Source organism: Sturnira hondurensis, unplaced genomic scaffold (genome assembly GCF_014824575.4).
Source record: "Sturnira hondurensis isolate 20B ecotype Veracruz unplaced genomic scaffold, ASM1482457v3 Scaffold0014775, whole genome shotgun sequence".
Classification (NCBI taxonomy): domain Eukaryota; kingdom Metazoa; phylum Chordata; class Mammalia; order Chiroptera; family Phyllostomidae; genus Sturnira; species Sturnira hondurensis.
The window spans coordinates 1-6,056 of NW_028087406.1; the positions used below are offsets into that span (position 1 = coordinate 1).

The 6,056-nt window shown below is 36.6% G+C and overlaps 1 pseudogene; it reads left to right on the forward strand.

Moving 5' to 3' along the window:
- The first annotated feature begins 4,874 nt into the window (after positions 1–4,874).
- LOC118999314 (olfactory receptor 5B2-like) lies at positions 4,875–5,821 on the forward strand (annotated as a pseudogene).
- Positions 5,822–6,056: the final 235 nt, after the last annotated feature.

The window sequence follows — 6,056 nt, forward strand, 5'->3', positions numbered from 1 at the left end:
TGTGCACCCCAAAGTTCATAGCAGCACAATTTACAATAGCCAAGAGTTGGAATCAACCTAGGTGCCCATCAGTAAATGCATGGATCAAAAAACTATGGTACATATACTCAATGGAATTCTATGACACAGAAAGAAAGAAGGAGCTCCTACCTTTTGCAACAACATGGATGGAAGTGGAAAGCATTATGCCGAGGGAAATAAGCCAGGTGTTGAAGGACAAATACCATATGATCTCACCTTTAACAGGAAGCTAAACAACAAAATAAACAAGCAGGCAAAATATGACCAAAGACACTGAAATAGAGAACAGGCTGAGAGTGACCAGAGGGAAGAGGGGAGGGAATTTCAGCGGAAATGGGGGAGGGATTTAGAGGAACATATATAAAGGATACATGGACAACAACTGAGAAGGGTGGAAATGGAGGGAGGGGGAGAATGGGGGGTGGAATGGGATGGGAGTAATAGAAAACTGTACTTGAAAAATAATTAAATAAATTTAAAAAGTAAATTAAAAAACAGATACAAAATGTAATTTCAATGTTGAGACTTTCTATTTAATTGTGATGTTTGATGACTATACATTGAAATTATGTAAATCTGAATACACTTATGTTTAATTTCTTATCTTTTGGATCAGTGTGTTTCATTAGAACTTCCTGCCATGATGAAAATATTTTTTTAACTTCCATTCCACATAGTACCTGGCAGCAACATGTGGCTCTTAACCCATTCAAATGTGACTATTGTGAATAAGAAACTACATTTTTTTTTGTTTTTAATGTTGTTCAATTACAGATGTCCCAATTTTTCTCCTGTTACTCTCCTCTACCCTGCCCAGGCCCTCTGTCCCACAGTAAGTGTTCATCTCATGGTCCATGTTCATGGATTAGTCCTTTATACATGTTCCTTGATTTGGTCCTTACCCTTCTTTCCCCCAATACCCCTTTCCCCTCCCCTCTCGTTCCTGTTAGCTTGTTCTTTATTTTCATGTATCTGATTCTATTTTGCTTTTTTTGTGTGTTGTTTTGTTTTGTCAATTAAGTTATACAAGTGAGATCATATGGTATTTGTCTTTCACTGAGTAGTTTATTTCACTTAGTACAATACTCTCCAGTTTCATCCTGTCACAAATGGTAGGAGCTCCTTCTTTCCTTCTGCTGTGTAGCATTCCATTGGGTAATTGTACCACAGTTTTTACAGATGGACATTAGGCTGTTTCCAGCACTTGGCTATTGTAAATAACACTGCTATAAACATTGAGGTGCATAGATTCTTTTGAGTTTGTGTTTCAGAATTTAGAGCCAGGGGATCACTGTGTCAAAAGGCAAATTTTTTTCTAAGTTTTTTGAGGAAAATCCACACTGTTTTCCACAGTGGCTGCACCAGTCTGCATTCCCACCAACAGTGTACTAGGGTTCCCTTTTCTCCACAACCTTGCCAGCACTTGTTTTATGTCGATTTGTTTCTTATAGCCACTCTGGCCAGTGTGTAGTGGTATCCCATTGTGGTTTTAATTTGCATGTCTCTGATGGCTAGTGATGTTGAGCATTTTTTCATGTGACTTTGGGCCCTCTGTATGCCCTCCTTAGAGAATTGTCCTTTGCCCATTTTTTAATTGTATTGTTTGTCTTCTCGGTGTAGAGTCATGTGAGTTCTTTATATATTTTGGAGATCAATCCCCTGTCTGAGGTACTATTGGGAAATCCATTTTCCCATATGATTAGTTCCCTTTTCATTTTGTTGATATTTTCTTTAGCTGTGAAGAAGCTTTTTATTTTGATGAAGTCCCATTTGTTTATTCTTTCCTTTATATCCCTTGCCCTAGGGGACACATTGGTAAAAATATTACTGCATGGGATACGTGAAATTTTCCTCCCTATGTTCGTCTCTAGAACTTTTATGGTGTCATGACTTATATTGAAGTCTTTTACCCATCTTGACTTTATTTTGGTGTATGCTATAAGTTGGTGGTCTATTTTTTTTTTTCATGTATCTGTCCTGGTCTGCAAACATCATTTGTTGAAGAGGCTATTTTTACTGCACTTTATGTAAGTGCCCCCTTTGTCAAATATTAATTAACCATAGAGACATGGGTTTATTTCTGGGTTGTCTATTCTGTTCATTTGATCTGTGTCTGCCTGTACTTATGCTAGTACCAGACTATTCTGATTACAGTGGCCTTGTAATATAGTTTGCTTTCAGGTATTGTGATTCCTCCTATTTTGTCAGTCTTTCTCAAAACTGATACAGATGTTTAGGATAGTTTATGGCTTTATATAAATTTTTAAAATATTTGTTCTATATCTGTGAAATATGTCATTGGTATATTAATAGGGATTGTGTTATGCTTTGAAGAGTATGGACTTTTTAAGATGTTAATTCTTCCAATTCATGAACATGGTATATGCTTCCATTTATTTGTGCCTTCCTTAATTTCTTTCTTCAGTGTTGTGTAGTTTTCTGAGTACAAGGTTTTTACCTCTTTAGTTAAGTTTATTCCTAAGTACTTTATTTTTCTTGTTGCATATAGTAAATGTTTTTTTCCTAATTTCTGTTTCTGATGTTTCATTGTTGGTGTACAAAAAATGCCTTCAATTTCTGAATATTGACTTTGTATTCTACTGTTTCTTCAACTCACTTATTAGGTTGAATAGTTTTTTGGTGGAGTCTACAGTGTTTTCTGTGTATGCTATCATGTTATCTGTGAATAATAACAGTTTTACTTTCTCCTTTCCAGCTTGGATGCCTTCTATCTTTATTTCTTGTTTGATTGCTGTGGGTAGAGCTTCCAATATTGTGTGGAGTAGAAGTGGTAAAGTGGACATCTTTGTCTTGTACTTATTTGTATCTTCTTCATTTTCTCTCATTAGTGCCTTATAATTTTCTGATTACAGATCACTCACATGCTAGAATTGCAGGGCATTCTTGCAAAAGCAGTTACACATACAGTCAAATGGTACCCAGGGGCACTGGATAGAAGAAAGAGCTGACCACAAAGAACCTTGTGCTTTTGCATACATGATGGAAATGTTCTATTATCTTGATTCTTGTAGTAGTTACATAACCACACACATTTGACCAAGTTCTTAGAACTATACACACACACACAAAATGTGTGGATCTCACTGTTTGTAAGTTATGCATTTAGAAAATTAAAAAAGGAAAAATAATAAGTAATACCAAAATATGATGCACACTTACTATGCAGTGAGATTCCCATAAGCAGTTTAATGACTTCTTCCCTAAGAAGATGGGATGAGGAACTGGGATGTTCTCATGGGGCACATTCCCTGAGAGCTCCATAGCTCTATAATTTACTCCTGTCTCCCTTTCACTGTCCTCTGAAATACCAACAACACTCCACATGATTTTATTTTAGAGGGAATGGACTACATGCTGGATTCTTTGATCACCATACATTAATCTGAATGATAATAGTCGTCATTGAACGTAGCCTTTGTGTCTACTGAAAGGAAACCTGCTGCCATGGCCAAGAAAATCGCCTGAAGGTGAAATTATATATTGAGAGAGTTTAAAAGTGTACACATTTCCTCAGTTGTTTATACACTTTCCCTTAATTGCTCTTTATAGACACAATTTCATAAATTACATAGGAGGAGTAATTTTTTTTGTTCATTTTACAGATAANTCTGAATGATAATAGTTGTCATTGAACATAGCCTTTATGTCTACTGAAAGGAAACCTGCAACCATGGTGAAGAAAATCACCTGAAGATAAAATTATATATTGAGAGAGTTTAAAATTGTACACATTTACTCAGTTGTTTTATACACTTTCCCATAATTGGTCTTTATAAATGCAGTTGCAGAAGTTATATAGTGGGAGTAATTTTATTATGTTTATTTTAGAGATAAGGAGAAGGTAAGAAACTCCTCCAAGGTGACAGTAAGAATTCATGGTGGATTTGGAATTTAAGCCCAAAGTTCTGGGTCCTTGTTAGTGTTTTTTTTTTTATTCTCTATCTTTCTCTATCTCAAAGAACTGGGGAACTTTCGATCATTACTAAAATATAGCTTTCTCATTTTCACTTATGAATTATTTTAAGGCTAAATTTCTGAATTCACACTTACTATTCAGGGATTGACTGTCCCTCTCCTTCAAGGAGCCAGGTAAGCAAACTTCCACATACACTATTAATGAAGCAATATACTATGAATTATTAGAGCACAAAACAAATGTTTTGAACTTTCAAAATGTAGTGAGTTGAGGCTGGAGTATAAATGTCAACACTTTCATTAGTGAGGAGTTTAATGATACTTATGAAATTCCCTGCTGCTTCCCTGAAGATGAATTAAAAACAAAATAAATGATTGGATACGGTTGTAAACTCATCTTGTGCACTATTAATTTGTCTCCTACTGGAGGGTGAACAAAGGCATAAGTGTGAAGTGACCATCCATTAAACTACAGAAGAAACTTAATGAATTAACAAGATTCAACCGTAGTTCAACCTTTCCCCCATGCTATCATTTTTATTATTGCCTGCACCTTTAAATATACTGAGAACAGGGCAGCTAACTGCACACAGAATTTGATTGGGTTGAGACTGGTTTTCACCTTTGCATCGTGAATCTTCTTCATGCCAGTTGTATAACTGTAGAATATCATTTAATCTCTCACATTCTTAATTTTAATGGTAAAATAAAAATTATAATACTACCTGTTGTATACACACATTTATATCTAAAGCTCTTAATGTTAGATCAAGATAATATTGCAGTACATAGTGTTAATGAAATAATGCACATAGTATTTATACATTTTAATTTCACTGCAATTTTCTTTATACTGGTCCCTGTTTTCCTTTACTTCTCACTGTTACAGGACATCTTATGATTCCCAAACAGCACTGATGGAGAACAGGACAGAAGTAACACACTTCATCCTCCTTGGACTAACCAATGCCCCAGAGCTGCAGGTCCCCCTCTTTATCATGTTCACTGTCATCTATCTCATCAGTGTGGTTGGGAACCTGGGGATGGTCGTGTTGATTCTCTTGGACTCTTGTCTTCACACTCCCATGCACCATTTCCTCAGTAACCTGTCTCTGGTGGACTTTGCTTACTCCTCGGCTGTCACTCCCAAAGTCATGGCTGGGTTACTTATAGGCAGTAAGGTCATCTCCTACAATGAATGCGCTGCTCAGATGTTCTTTTTAGTAGCCTTTGCCACTGTGGAAAATTATCTCTTGGCATCCATGGCCTATGACCGCTGTGCAGCAGTATGTAAACCCCTACATTACACCACCACCATGACGTCAATTGTGTGTGTGCAGGTCTGGTCATAGGCTCCTATGTGTGTGGATTTCTGAATGCTTCTTTTTCAGTTGGGGACATATTCAGCCTTGCCTTTTGTAAGCCTAATATGGTTCATCACTTTTTCTGTGATGTTCCAGCTGTCATGGCTCTCTCTTGCTCAGATACACACATGAGTGAAGTCTTTCTTGTTTTTCTGGCAACCTTTAATGTCTTCTTTGCTCTCCTGGTTATATTAATTTCCTACCTATTCATATTGGTCACTGTCTTGAAGATGCACTCAGCTCAGGGGCACCAGAAGGCTTTGTCTACTTGTGCATCTCACCTCACTACAGTTTCCATATTCTATGGAACAGTTGTCTTTATGTACTTACAGCCCAGCTCCAATCATTCCATGGACACAGACAAGACGGTTTCTGTGTTCTATTCTATGGTCATCCTCATGCTGAACCCAGTGTTCCACAGCCTGAGGAACAAGGAGATCAAGAGTGCATTCAAGAAGGTGGTTGAGAAGGCACATTTTTCTACAGGGTTGGGATTTTGACCTTGCTGTATACACAATAGATTGTTTAATGTCTCTCAAACTTCTCCCGTCAATAATGTACTTTTTTAGCAACATTGCCTTTAATTCCTGTGATGGCATTCTCATCTGTTCAAAAGTTTTTGTCTAGTAAATAGAAAACATATTCAGAAATATAGTATCTGAATGGGGATGGTTAAGGAAAAACATTTGAAATTTTTGGACCTGCTTGTCAAATGCTACTAATATTTGATTTGTT